At 42.2% G+C, this 15043-nt stretch overlaps 1 pseudogene across 1 annotated transcript in view; it reads right to left on the bottom strand.

Moving 5' to 3' along the window:
• Window positions 1–9066: 9066 nt before the first annotated feature.
• LOC307095038 (protein SET-like) overlaps window positions 9067–15043 on the bottom strand; it is a 345435-nt pseudogene continuing 339458 nt past the window's right edge. The window contains exons 2-3 of the transcript in view: window positions 9969–10567; window positions 9067–9098 (exon numbers count right to left, since the gene is read on the bottom strand). The product of the transcript in view is annotated as a protein SET-like (transcript). The remainder of the gene's footprint in view (window positions 9099–9968; window positions 10568–15043) is intronic.

Here is a 15043-nt window from a genome sequence, read left to right as displayed (position 1 = left end):
GGATTCCAGGATGCCTCTATGAGTGTGGACTATCAGAGTCTGGGCAATACTTGATCCTGTTTGAATTTGGCAAGCATTCTCTTGACCACACATGCTGAATAATAAGTAAGAGGGTGAGGAGATGATTACAGGGGGCGGGACTGTAGCAGTGCAGGTGTGAGAGAGGTGTGGTAGAAAGAGTGATGAGCACTTGGAGAGGGAGTGTGACTGCATGGTGAGAGCACCGTGACATTGACATAAGAGTGAAAGTAGGGAGAGTCCATTTCTGGTGGAGTCTGGACGATAAAATAAGGTTAATTTTTGGATAATGCCTGGAAAGGGTGATGTTTTGGTGCTGCCTGCCATGTTCAGGGCTTGGATGACCTTTATGTACCCACCTGGCTTTTGTAGTTGGGGGTGACACAGTGATGGTTAGGAATGATAGTATACAACAGTGTTTGGCCTCAAACATACTTTTAGCCTTCTCCTGAATCAACGTCAGGGGCCCGGCCAGCCTGACCAGGGGGAGGGGACATGGGCAGTTGTCCCGCATGCCTGCTGGTTGAACTCCTGGTCGAGGTGACAATTTGCATATTAACCTTTTATTTTATAGGATATATACTTGGTGGCCAGATTATTATGCATTCAGAGGTCATAATTACCTGGCCACTCAGTGTATAGAGGCCACTCAGTATATACTAGTGAATTTCATGAATACATATATTTCATATATACATGAATTTTTTGCATGGGGGGCGGGGAATGTCCCTTTGCCTGGCCTGCACCCTCTCCAATCTGGGATCCCCTGTGGGATCAGGCCTAAACCGGCAGTACGATATCCCTCTCGTAATCCAGGACCCCTGGCTCCTAACCGCTCACCTGCCTGCCTGCCTGATCGCCCCTAACCACTCTGCATGCTGACCTGCTCGCTCCCAACTATCCCGCCACGCTGGCCTCGCCCTCAACTGGCCCTCCCTGCCAGCCTGTTTACCCCCAACCACCCCCTCCCACCAGCCAGCTAATCACCAGCTTCCACCCCTGCTCGCCTGCTTGCCTCCAAATGCCCCCTCCCGGACTGCTTGCCCCCAACTGTCCCCCTGCCGACCTGTATGCCCCCAACTGTCCCCTGCCAGCCTGCTTGCCCCAAACTGCCCCCGCCGCTGGCCAACTGACCCCCCTGCTGGCCTGATCACCTGCAAATGCCCTCCCTTCCTTGCCTGATCACCCCTAACCGCCTCTGCCTTTTCCCCGCCACCATGGTTTTGTCTGGAAGGATGTCTGGAATGTCTCCTAGTCTAATTAGCATAATACCTTTTTTTTAGTATAGATAGGCGCTTAGTGCATGGGTGAGGGCCAGCTGGGCAAAGGGCTGAGAGTCGTTTGGGGATGGTTTACAGGACAGCCAAGCCACAGGCTTTAGACAGAAGGATATCCGGAAGGTCTCTCTTTGAAATAAGTATATATGTTTTAATCACCTAGTCAGTCCACACACATCTGAACACCAGCACAGCCTAGGGACCTGTGAGGACAAGCAGCCAAGGTTCTCTTGAGGGCAGAGCATGCAGTGACCCAGAGAACAGTATGGGAGGTGCCCTCTATGTCAGTGTGGCAGGTGGGGAACCCGGGCTGAGCTGCACAGTCACACACCGGGAATGATGACATCAGTGTGGTCCCTGGGACTAACAGCAAAGCGGCCGGACACTAACAATGACGTACCAATGAATGAAAAGGGAGTCCATTTCTGATGGTGTCTTTATGATATGATATGATATGGGGCATTTTAGGATAATTTCTAACAAGATGGGTTTCTGTGATGCTACATGACAAATGTAGAGCTTAGAGGCCATATATGTGCCCACCTGCCATTTCTTGTTGAGGGCTGACCCAGTGAACACTAGGAATGAGACAGCATACATCAGTGTCACCGGCACTTCATATTCCCACCGGCATGAGGCAAGGAGAAGAGAGAAGGGTGAGAGAGAAATGTATTACAGAGGTGGTGAACTAGAATTTGGATTAAGAAACTGATTAGAAAACACTCTATCCTCGTCATGGCTTATTTGTGTTACCTTTGAAGTTGTGCTTTGGGAATGAAGCTGTGTGAGACAAGTGTGGATCACAGAACTATGGGCAGCGGGTAATGCAGAGTGATGGCCTCAGCAAAGTGGGATTGGAGTCAGAAGTGAAATGGGCATTATTATGTTGTTTGGTGTCTTGGAGGGACAATTTGGAGGACAACATGGGTATTGCCTGACAAGACCAGAGTCAAATCCATCACATTTCCACTATGTGCAACATCTCCTCCTACCCTATGTTCCTGATACCAACTATTATTGAAAGGGGGCAGTGTGACTCCTATTTGAGGATGAGAGCACAGGTAACTTGTATCTGTTCATCTGCCTTTATTGTTGTGGGAAGACACAGCATCAGTAAGAATATAAGGAGAGATTGACTTTAATGGGACCAAGGGCTGCTTTCTTCTCTGATGTGGGGAGTAGGGGAGCATATGCATGTACAGGGTGGGTAGTATGGCAAACTTGGAATCTCAAGAAAGAATCTTATCATGGGATGTCCTGTGCCCATTATGACAGGATATGAACTTTGAGGACGTGGCCATTGCCTTCCCTCAGGAAGAGTGGGAGATCCTTGATGAAGCTCAGAGTCGTCTGTACTGTGATGTGATGCTGGAAGTGTTTGCCCTTGTATCATTCATAGGTAAGACCTTCACATCTCTCCTCGTGTCCTGAGGTGATGCCCACTCTATTTATTCCCAGACTTAGCACTCTCTCTCTCTCAAAGCCAGACCATGGGCTCAGGTAATTTCCCCCACTGTCTTGTCAAATGGGCTGTGGCTGCCAGTGCTGAGCTGTGCAGAGAGCCCTGAGCAATAGACTCTATAAACCTCCCTAACACCAGTTGCCTCAGAAACTGCAGGAAGTGTCTGGGTGTCAGCAGTCTTACAGACCGCTTAATGGGTCCCTCCTGCTCTTCCACTCCAGGGAGGGTGACTCTATCCAGATCCATGGCTTCCACTTCTGCACCTTTCCTGTCGATAAAGACCCTATGTCAGTTATCTTCTTTACATACATGAACCATGGGCTGTTCTTGTAAGACCCTCCAATTATTGTTTGCAATATTACCTTCCCTGGATGCTATTGCAAGCTGAATGCTATGGGCAAGTGATGGCTGCTCACCTCTGTTGTCATTTCATTGATACTCAGAATATTTAGTTTGTACATACTTCTAGAAAAGGAGGTGCAGGGAGAACGCAGGGTTTCTCCAGGGTTAACATACAGGATGGTGCTAGAGGATGCTTAGCCTGGCTGAGTGGCAACTGGGGGGTGGTATGATGTCAGGATGGTGTTCAGATTATACCGGGAACCTGCTCCTGTACAACAGTGTTTGGTGCAGGTTCTAATGGCCACACCTCATTTATTCCTTTCTTTTCCACACTTGACACTTTACTGACTTGTCATTTCATCAGTGACATCCTAGCATTGTCTACCTTCACCTTTGTGTCCTTTTTACATCACCTATTCCTCTGTACATCTCTTTCTTCAGTATACTAAAACATGGACCTATGCAAGTGCTATAAGGAGCACATACATGCTTAAATACCCCTCTAACACCAGCTACTTGTTTATTGAATTTTACTTGGAATGAGATGTAACCAACCTTCTGCACAGCTTGCCCATGTCACCAGCAGAGAAGATCTACTGAATGCTGTTAGCAGCAGAATGAGCTGGACAGTCCGCTTCTCTTCCATGTGGTGCTTGCCATGATTTTGCTCTATTTCTATTGAAGTCTCTCTTGTTTTGTGATCTTCAGTGGTCAAGAACTTCACAGGTGCATCTTATTATTTCATCTTTCAGGTCCTTTATTTTCAGCCAGTTGAATGATTCCCATGTATTATGTGCAACACAGTGTTTTGTTTTTTTTTGTGTGTGTGTTGTTTTTTTTTTGTGCAACACAGTTTTATAATGGGACTTCCCTCTGTCACCACAGTCAACATTCATTTCCACATCATTCCTCTGTTTTCAGGTGCATGGCATAAAATGGATGATGTGAAGGCCTATTCTGAGCACAGTGTATCTGTAGGAGACTCTCAGGTCAGGGCTTCCAAGAAAGCTGCAGCCACCCAGAGGACCCAGCTGTGTAAGCCGTGCTTCTCAGTGTTAAAAGATATTTTGCACCTGACTGAGTTACAAGTGGCATACTTTGAGAAGAATGTGTTCTTAAGTGATGTATGTGTGAGAGACTTGTGTTTCAGTGTAAACCCTCACCAGCAGCAGAAGGATGCTTGTGGAGAGAAGCCCTGGAAAGAAGATATGGAGAGTGCTTCGCCTGTGACAACTTGCTGGTTCTACTTCTCTGGGGTGCCTGAAGCTAGTACTGAGGCTGGGGTGGACTCCCCAGCCACCACTCGACTTCTCCAACACCAGGCCACTCTTAACACTAAGGAGCCACAGAGTAACAATGAGAGTTCACAGGAATGTCTCCGTGGAAGAAGACATCACCAGTGGGTTGAATGTGAAACAGCTGCCAGCCAGAAACAGAAAGTTGCTTCTCAGAAAGGTCTCTGCTCTGGAGATATGATTAATGAGTCTAATAAATGTGGGAAAGTGTTTCAGACAAAACTTTAACCACCTACAACATGGGAGAGTTCACACTGTAGAAAAGCCCTGTGAGTGTATGTATTGTGGGATGATCTTCAGAGAAAGCCGTGCTCTCATTAAACACAACAGAGTTCACATTAGAGAAAAGTGATATAAGTGCAGTGACTGTGGGAAGTCCTTCAGTCAAAGGGCTTACTTCACTAGACACCACAGAGTTCACACTGGAGAAAAGCCATATGTGTGTAGTGAATGTGGGAAGTCCTTCAGTCAAAGGTCTGATTTCAGTAGACACCACAGAGTTCACACTGGAGGAAAGCCATATGTGTGTAGTGAATGTGGGAAGTCCTTCAGTCAAAGGTCTGACTTCAGTAGACACCAAAGAGTTCACACTAGAGAAAAGCCATATGAGTGTAGTGAATGTGGGAAGTATTTCAGGGAAAGGGCTTCCCTCATTAAACACCACAGAGTTCACACTGGAGAAAAGCCATATGAGTGTAGTGAATGTGGTAAGCATTTCAGTCGATGGTCTAATCTCACAGGACACCACAGAGTTCACACTGGAGAAAAGCCATATGAGTGTAGTGAATGTGGAAAGCATTTCAGGGAAAGGGCTACCCTCACTAAACACCACAGAGTTCACACTGGAGAAAAGCCATATGAGTGTAGTGAGTGTGGGAAGCATTTCAGTCGAAGGTCTCACCTCACTATACACCACAGAGTTCACACTGGAGAAAAGCCATATGAGTGTAGTGAATGTGGGAAGCATTTCAGTGAAAGGGCTTCCCTCACTAAACACCGCAGAGTTCATACTGGAAAAAAGCCATAAATGTGCAGGGATGGTTTATTTTTCTCACTTATTATAAGAACACTTAAGGGGCTCTATGAGACTCTTTCCATGAATGTAAACACCTTTTATGGGAACATACACTCTGCTAGATTCCTCATAAATTTGAGGTACAAGTGAGACTTGAAGGAGCTGCATTGTACTTGCTAACATGCCCAGACCTACCACCCAAATGATGTCACTGTCTCTTTGTCGCTGAAGAGATTTCACCTCTAACACCTGACTCACCTGAGGAGTGTGCATAGGTCACCACCCCTGGGTTCCCAGGGGAACGTATTCTGTGTTCTCACTTCTGCTGGAAGTAATTATGGTTCCTCCACGCTTTTGGCAGTATCTTCATTCATTTTTCTGTGACGAAAAAATGGACCTGACCCAGGATTCATCCCAAGCACCCCTTCTCAGCTAAGAAGTGCCACCTGTTTCAGAGTCATAGTGGTACTCACATTATGCTTTGATAAATTTGGGGGGATTGTTATTCACCAACCTGCAAACCCCTTGTTCTCCTGTGCTCTAGTTTAGAATCTTTTTAAAGGTATTTTTACATTTGTACCTTTAATTTTGGTTTTATTCATTGCCACAGATGATTTGCAAACACAAATGTGATCTTTCAGCATGTAGAGATGAATAGATATTGTGTTTATCCAAAAGTGTATGTGGTTTGAAAGAGACAACATAATGTCCGGAAATCACTTTCTGTCCAATGTTGGCTCATTATTTATTTCGGCCCGTGGCCATAAAGGAAAGGCCACGTGACTTTGTGCATTTAATTTTCAGCCTAGTGCCTCGATTTTTGGTGAGGGCAAAGGTCAGTCTGAAGAGGAGACCTTTGCTCTGCTTCTGTGACTATTATGAATCATGTTCTCTGTTCACAGTATGTACCCTTTCCATGAATGTAAACCGCTTTTATGGGAACATACACTCTGCTGGATTCCTCATAAATTTGAGGTACAAGTGAGACTTGAAGGATCTGCATTGTACTTGCTAACATGCCCAGACCTGCCACCCAAAGGATGTCACTGTCTCTTTGTCGCTGAAGAGATTTCACCTCTAACACCTGACTCACCTGAGGAGTGCGCATCGGTCACCACCCCTGGGTGCTCAGGGGAATGTATTCTTTGTTCTCACTTCTGCTGGAAGTAATTATGGTTCCTCCAAGCTCTTGGCAGTATCTTCATTCATTTCTCTGTGACGAGAAAATGGACCCGACCCCGGATTCATCCAGAGTACCCCTTCTCAGCTAAGAAGTGCCACCTCTTTCAGGGACATAGTGGTACGCATATTATGTTTTGATACTTTTGGGGGGATTCTTATTCACCAACCTGCAAACCCATTGTTCTCCTCTGCTCTAGTTTAGAGTCTTTTAAAGGTATTTTTACATTTGTACCTTTAATTTTGGTTTTATTCCCTGCCACAGATGATTTGCAAACACAAATGTGATCTTTCAGCATGTAGAGATGAATAGATATTGTATTTATCCAAAAGTGTATGTGGTTTGAATGGGACAACATAATGTCTGGAAATCACATTTTGTCCAATATTTACTTATTGAGGCCGATGGCCTGAAAAGAAAGACCACGTGACTTTGTGCATTTAATTTTCAGCCTAGTGCCTCGATTATTGGTGAGGGCAAAGGTCAGTCTGAAAATGAGACCTTTGCTCTGCTTCTGTGACCAATATGAATCATGTTATCTGTTCACAGTATGTATTACATAAGCCTCAGCAATGTTTAGGGAACCTGCTCTCCATGTACTGCAAAGGAGACATGTGCCAGGAAGTATGACATTTCATCGGCTGGTGTGATTTGTCGTTAGTCTCTAAGGTGGAACCACAATTAGGACAGAAACACTGTTTCAATAGTGAGTGGGAAAACCTGCAGCAAATTAGATGATAAGTGCCTCTTCTAAACATAAGGCCACAGATGTTCTGGGGCCTGTGGCTTGTGTGGCGTTTATGTGTAGACATTCTCAGGACCTCCAAAACTGATTCTTGTAGCTGACGTCATTGGCAGAATAATCTAATGGTATTGTGTATTCCCTGGCCCCTCTAGGGTGTTCACATAATGTAGTTGCTCAACAGGCAAGAAGTCAAAGGTAGAGGAAGGATAATCCTGCAATCTGTCCCAGGATGTCTTTTGAATGTAGTCAGCATTCCTATTGAATTTGATGGCAATAGTTTTTTATATGATATAATTTTATGATTTCAGAGAGAGAGAGAGAAAGAGAGAGAGAACAATGAGAGAGAATCATTGATCAGTTGCCTCCTGCATGCCCAACTCTGGGGATCCAGCCCACAACCTGGGCATGTGCCCTGACCTGGAATCAAACTAGTGGCTTTCCGTTAATGTGATCACACCCAAGAAAATGAGGCACAGTGGCCATGGAGAGTTTATATTTTGTGTTCTTCTTTATTAATTATTGTATTATTTTCAGTAGCAACAACGTTAAACCTACTTTGCCACACCCTGTATTTACCTCCAGTCCTTTTGTAATCTTTCATCCTCCCAGCCCTCCATGCAGGCATTGATTGACCTTCCTGTACAATAGAGTCATTCATATTTTTCATAATTTTATTGGTATTAAAAGGTGTATTCTCTTTAAGAAACACTGGCTTTTTTCAGGCTACACAGATATTTTGAGATTCGACACTAATGTTTATGTAAATATTTATTTCCAGGAAATATTGTATTCTATGGGTAACCACTTTAACTATTGAGCTGCCTATGGATTCAGTGATTTCCATATTTGGGGTTTTATAAATAAAAGAGTTGGGAATATTGTGTTGAGTTCTTTCTGCAGGTATATGTGTTACTTACCAAACTGTTCCAGTGTCAGTGAATATGTTATATTTTAACATCTGGGGAACTGTGATCTAAAATGGTCAATCAGTTTGCCTCCCAACCCACCCACAGTAATGAAAATTCTATTTTTCTGCAACCCTGCCAACACATGTGAAGGTTCATCTTTTTAAATACGAGCCCTATCAGCGAGTATTGTTAACTTGCTTTTGTTTTCATTCCATTTCTGTAAAAATATTTGATGGTGATCATTTCTTTTTTTTTTAATATATTTTATTGATTTTTTTACAGAGAGGAAGAGAGAGGGACAGAGAGTTAGAAACATCGATGAGAGAGAAACATCGATCAGCTGCCTCTTGCACACCTCCTACTGGGGATGTGCCCGCAACCAAGGTACATGCCCTTGACCGGAATCGAACCCGGGACCCTTGAGTCCGCAGGCCGACGCTCTATCCACTGAGCCAAACCGGTTTCGGCGGTGATCATTTCTTATGCATTTCTTTACATTGTCTTTATCTCCTTTGTTAAAATGTCTGCTCAGGATTTTGTATACTGTAAAGTTAATTTATTATCCTAACCAATAGGAGGATAGTGCAGCCTCTAAGACATATGTTTGAATTTCACTCATTCCTCAATGACTCTAGTGACTTCTTTGCCATATGAAATTCTTGCTTTTGAATTCTAAAAACAATATACTTTTTCTCAATTTTTACCCTATGTACTATTTATAGCCCACTTGTACCATACACTTAAAGTTTAATCTCCATTGTTAACATCCTCCACCAGTATTCTTTAAGTCTAAGCATTTAATAATACATTAATTGAAGTCTAGGTTAGCAGTAGTTGACAATTTCACCACATTCAACTGTCAAAATGATGGCATTGCATATGGACGTAAGATATTTCAGTAGTACATCATTATATTTTACTAGTGACCAGGTATATGGATGCGTGCACATTGAAATTAAATTAAGCTGGAAGTCTCTGGTGAGGCGGGACTTGGTGAGATCGGCCCCACACTCACTAGTGCCAACCTCTCACAGTCCCTCCTTGGCTGGCACTGCCGAGGCTTGAAGGGAATCTGTGTAATGGGTGGGGTCCCTAGGCCACTGGTTTGATTCCATGGCAGGGCACATGCCTTCCTGAATCCCCTGGAGTGGTCGTGCAGGAGGTAGATGATTGCTGTTCCTCTCCTCCCTTTCAAAACGAGGGCCTGGCCTGTGGAGAGTTGGCTTAAACAGGCTCTCCGACATCCCCCGAAGTGTCCTGGATTTCGAGAGGGCAGTTCTTGGGTGACACAACCCAGAATCAGGGTCCCTCCTCTCTGGTTATGGGGTGCGTTACCTGTGAACCACTGCTGTCAGGTAACCACAACTCACTGGGCAGCTCCTGTGTTGAGCGTCTGCACCCTGGTGGTCAATGCAAGTCATAGCTACCTGTGAGGACTTTGGGCAGTTGCTTAGCTTTTCATATGAATAGATTTTTAGCATACTGATACAGGGGCAATGAATGTGCACAAGAACATTCACACTTAAACAGCTGAATTATTGTAAACATAAGTTTTAAATATTTTTAAAAGTTTGATATATGTGTACTTGATTTAAAACAAGCTTTAATAATATGTATATGTATATGTGTGTATATATGTGTATATATATATATGTGTATATATATATATATATATATATATATATATATATATATATATCTAGAGGCCCAGTGTATGAATTCTTGCATGCATCATCATCTTCTTCTCCTTGCCCTTCTTCATCATTCCTGTCAGGAACCAAGTAGTACTCTAAAGGATTTGGCCAAATGTCATCTTTGATGATTTCTCCTAACTCATCTGCACCTGTATCAGAATGGTCAGTAAACCAGGTCAAGAAGCTCTCTGGTTCCTCATGCTGTCTCTTCCTTCTGGCTTTATTCTGTGTTTGACTTGAATATTTCATCAAATCCTTTCCAGATTTCCATTTGATTTCAGTGGACATTGAAGATGGATCACCACTCTCATTCAGATGAAACTCTTTGGAGACAACTTTATTTTCGAAGTAAGGATTTTCATCACAATAAAAATCTATTCTGTAACCTGATTTAATATCTTCAAATTCTCTCACTTCAACTCTTGTCAAATAATGCAGCACCTCTTCATTCCCTTCCCCAAGCAGTGCAGACACTTGTGGATGGTTGACAAATGTTGTTACCCCCAAATCTGGGATTTTGGCGATCAATTCTGACCTCTTCTGAAAAAATGGCGGAGTTTGTTATATTTCTGTTCTACTTTCAAAATCTCCTCACTGGCTTGTTCATTGAGTTGTCTATTTCGTTTTGTACCTCTTCAATATGTTCAATCGCTTATTGCTGTTCTTTTTCACCCTCAGCACGTCCGGAGGGGTCGGCTTCTTCTCCTGCTTGGGGGCTGGAGCCAGTTTAGGTTTCTTTCTTTGAGGTGGGAACTAGGTCTGGCATTTGGGGACCATGCTGTGAGGCAAGTCCTAGGTCTGATCAATGGGAAGTCGCCAGGCTCAAAGGCGAGCTGAGCTCTCACTTTTTCAATTTTTCAAATGAATTTAGGATTTAACCAATGGGAGCACAGTTCAGCATCTAAGTCATCTCCATTCACTTCACCCATTCCTTAAGGACTCAATTGGTTTATTTTCCATTTGGAACTATACAATATGTTTTGAATACTGGAAGGAAAATTGTTTTTCTCACATTTTATCTTATGCACAACTTAATGCCCAATTGCATGATACACTTATAAGTTAAATCTATGTTGCTAACATTCTCCAGCATTTATTCCTGGTGGTAAATACTCTCATCATGATTAGTTTCAAAATGACAAAATGTTGGCACTGAACATGGGCCTGCTAGGATATTTCAGGAGCACATCATTATATATTATTACAAACATGCTGATGCATTAGATACAAATATACTCAAGAACTTTCATGATAAAATAGTAAAATAATGGGAAGTGCAAGTTTCAATTATTTTTTAAACTTTGATGTAAGTGTAATTGATTTAAAATATACATTCATGATCCTGGGCAAGTCTGGTTCCCACCAACCAAAGGCAGCCACACATCCTAGTGTCAGAGCACTTCAGTGAAACTAGGGTGGAGCGAAGTCCCCACAGCACACGGCCCAGGTCCACGCAAATGGAAGCTTGAGCTTTCTGGTAATAGCCAGAATTGGGAAACGAAATAACTCACAGAGGAAAGAAAATGTGGAGTCGCCAAGAAAGGAAATTAGTGAAACTGAAGCTTGCAACATGACCGAAAAGGAGTTCAGAGTAATGGTCATGGAATTTATATATCGGATGGATGAGAAAATCAACAACTTATGCAAGAATCAGGAAGAAATGAAAAGTGATATAGCTACAATAAAAAATACCATGGAAAGTTTCAACAGTAGACTACAAGAAGCAGAGGACCGAATTAGTGAGTTAGAAGATCAGGTACAGAAACAAGCTCAATCTGAACAGCAATTGGAGAAAAAAATTAAAAAGCAGGAGGAAAGCCTAAGGGAGCTTCGGGACAACATGAAACGAAGTAACATGCGTATAATAGGGCTGCCAGAAGGACAAGAAGAGCAGCAGGGATTAGAAAATCTATTCGAAGAAATAATGACAGAAAACTTCCCGGATATGGGAAAGATAAAAGTTATGCAAGTACAGAGAGTCCCAAGCAGGATCAACCCCAAAAGACCCACACCAAGACATGTCATAATTTCAATGGCAAATATAAATGATAAAGAGAGAATCCTAAAGGCGGCAAGAGAGAGACAGAGAGTTACCTACAAAGGAACACCCATCAGATTGTCAAATGATTACTCAACAGAAACACAACAAGCTAGAAGAGAATGGAAGGAGGTATACAAAGTGTTGCAAAGCAAAGGACTGAATCCAAGAATACTATATCCAGCAAGACTATCAATCAAAATTGAAGGGGAAATCAGGAGCTTTGCAGACAAATAAAGGCTCAGGGAGTTTGTCACCACCAAACCAGCAATGTAAGAATTGCTAAAGGGAATACTGTAAAAAGAAGAAATAAACAGGTAAGAAGGAATACAGACACAAAAATAGATATGACTACAAACAAATACCTTTCAGTAATAACTTTAAATGTAAACAGACTAAATGCTCCAATCCAAAGACATTGAGTAGCTGAATGGATAAAAAAACACGACCCATATATATGCTGTCTACAAGAGACCCACCTCAGAACAAGAGACTCACACAGATTGAAAGTGAAGGGATGGAAAAATATCTTTCAGGAAAATGGAAATGAAAAACAAGCTGGGGTAGCAATACTTATATCTGACAAAATAGACCTCAAAGTAAATGCCATAACAAGAGATAAGGAAGGCCACTTCATAATACTAAAGGGAGAAATCCAACAAGAAGAAATAATTCTGGTAAACATATACGCTCCCAATATAGGAGCACCCAAATACATAAAAAAACTCCTGGAGGATATCAAGGGAGAGATTAGTAGCAATACAATCATAGTAGGAGACTTTAATTCCCCAATATCACCATTGGACAAATCCTCTAAACAAAAAATCAGCAAAGAAACAGCAATCCTAAATGACTCACTAGACCAGATGGAATTAATTGACATCTTCAGAACATTTCACCCCAAAGCCACAGAATATACATTCTTCTCAATTGCACATGGGTCATTTTCAAAGATAGACCATATGCTGGGTCACAGGCAAAGTCTCTTCAAATTCAAGAAGATAGAAATTATATCAAGCATCTTCTCAGATCACAGAAGCATAAAACTGGAAATAAATTACAATAAATACAATCCAAAGAAATCAAACACATGGAGACTAAAGAGCATGCTATTAAACAAGGACTGGGTCACCAGAGAGATCAAGGAAGAAATAAAAAACATCATGGCAACAAATGACAATGAAAACACAACAATCCAAAATCTATGGGACACAGTGAAAGCAGTCTTGAGAGGGAAGTTCATAGCTCTACAAGCCTACTGCAAAAAACAAGAAACAATGGTAATAAATTACCTAACCCTACAACTCAAAGAGCTAGAAAAAGAGCAACAAGAAAAGCCCATTGTAACCAGAAGGAAGGAAATAACAAAGATCAGAGTGGAGATAAATGACATAGAGACCAAAGAAACAATACAAAAGATCAACAAAACCAAGAACTGGTTCTTTGAAAGGATAAACAAGATTGATGGACCTCTAGCCAGGCTCACCAAGAAGCAAAGAGAGAGGACCCAAATAAACAAAATCAGAAATGAAAGAGGTGAAATAACAACAGACCCCGCTGAGATACAAAGGATTGTTAAAAATACAACAAACAACTCTATTCCAACAAACTGGACAACCTGGAGGAAATGGACATATTCCTAGGAAGCATCAAGATTAAACCTTTTCTAAAGATGGATTTAAGTAGAATTTATTTAAAATGGACATTAAAAAATACACTTTTGTTGTTTCCCATCATGCCTGCCTTGCTGATACCAAGTTCCTACTGACCTTATCAGTGCTTCATTCTCGGCATATAAAATAATTGATGCAATAATACAGTCTGACATTGATATAGCTTACTTTAAATATTTCCTTGGAAAAAAAGACACTTTTGAAATCCCATGAATGGTATTCTAGACTTCCACCACTATCTTAGTTATCCTGATGGTTTTTGTATCTAACTATTCTCAGGTACATTATTATTGGGTTGTTACTTAAAATGTCACATATGTCTGACCGAGGCCAAACAGCTAAGTGGGTCAGTGAATAATTTCAATAATGGAAGATTGCAAGTTCCAACCCTGGTCACATCAATTACAAGAGTTAATCAAAGAATGTATAAAATTAATGGAACAAAAAATAGATGTCTCCCTCCCTCTCTCTCTCTCTCTCTCTCTCTCTCTCTCTCTCTCGACAGTCCTCAAGTTACTTCCGACTTGACATATGTTGTTTTGTGGTTATGTTGCCATTTGCAATTTATTTATATAAAATAAAAAGTTCTGTCATTGGATGTAAGGCGTTTGCACAAAGTTCGCCCGGGAACTAGTTGCAGTGGAGTGGATGAATAAGTCATCATGAGGCTCTATACAAGGAAGACGCTGTCATTCAGTCGCCGTTGATAAGCCGTTTTGGATTGTGCTTCATTCACTCTCTTTTGTTTGTATTGTTATTTTGAACACTTTTTGCCCTGCCTTATGGCTCCTAAGCATAAGGCAGATTCTTCTGATGGCAGTGCTACAAAAAGAAGAAAAGCCCTCACAATGGAAGTGAAAGGAGACATAATAAGACGCTCGGAAAAGGGCGAAACACCGAGGAACATTGGCCAGTTGCTTGGCTTAAGTCACATGACTGTCTCGAGGGTCATCAGCGATCAAAAGCGTGTACTTGAACATGCAAAAGGATCTGGTCCTATGAAATCAACTGTGGTTACAGAGCAGCATAGTGGTCTCATTATTGAGATGGAAAGATTATTAGTGCTTTGGCTGGATGAGCAGCATCAACGGCATATCCCAGTTAGCCTGATGTTGACTCAGGAGAAGGCTAAAAGATTGTTTGAGGCCTTGAAAAATGAAAAGGGGGAAGGGAGTGAAAGTGAGGAGTTTGTGGCTAGCAAAGTTGGTTTATGCATTTTAAAGCTCGTGCTAATTTGCATAATCTTAAGGTGCCAGGGGAAGCTGCTAGTGGTGATGCCAAAGCAGCAGTTGATTTTCCTAGTGTGTTGGCTGAGATAATTACGGAGGGGGGTTACCGTGATAAACAAGTGTTTAATGTGCATGAGACAGGCTTGTTCTGGAAGCATATGCCTACA

This window comes from Cnephaeus nilssonii (genome assembly GCF_951640355.1).
Source record: "Cnephaeus nilssonii genome assembly, chromosome: 24".
In the NCBI taxonomy this organism is placed as follows: domain Eukaryota; kingdom Metazoa; phylum Chordata; class Mammalia; order Chiroptera; family Vespertilionidae; genus Cnephaeus; species Cnephaeus nilssonii.
Note: the sequence above shows the minus strand (reverse complement) of the source record. Positions and strands in the feature narration are given on the sequence as shown.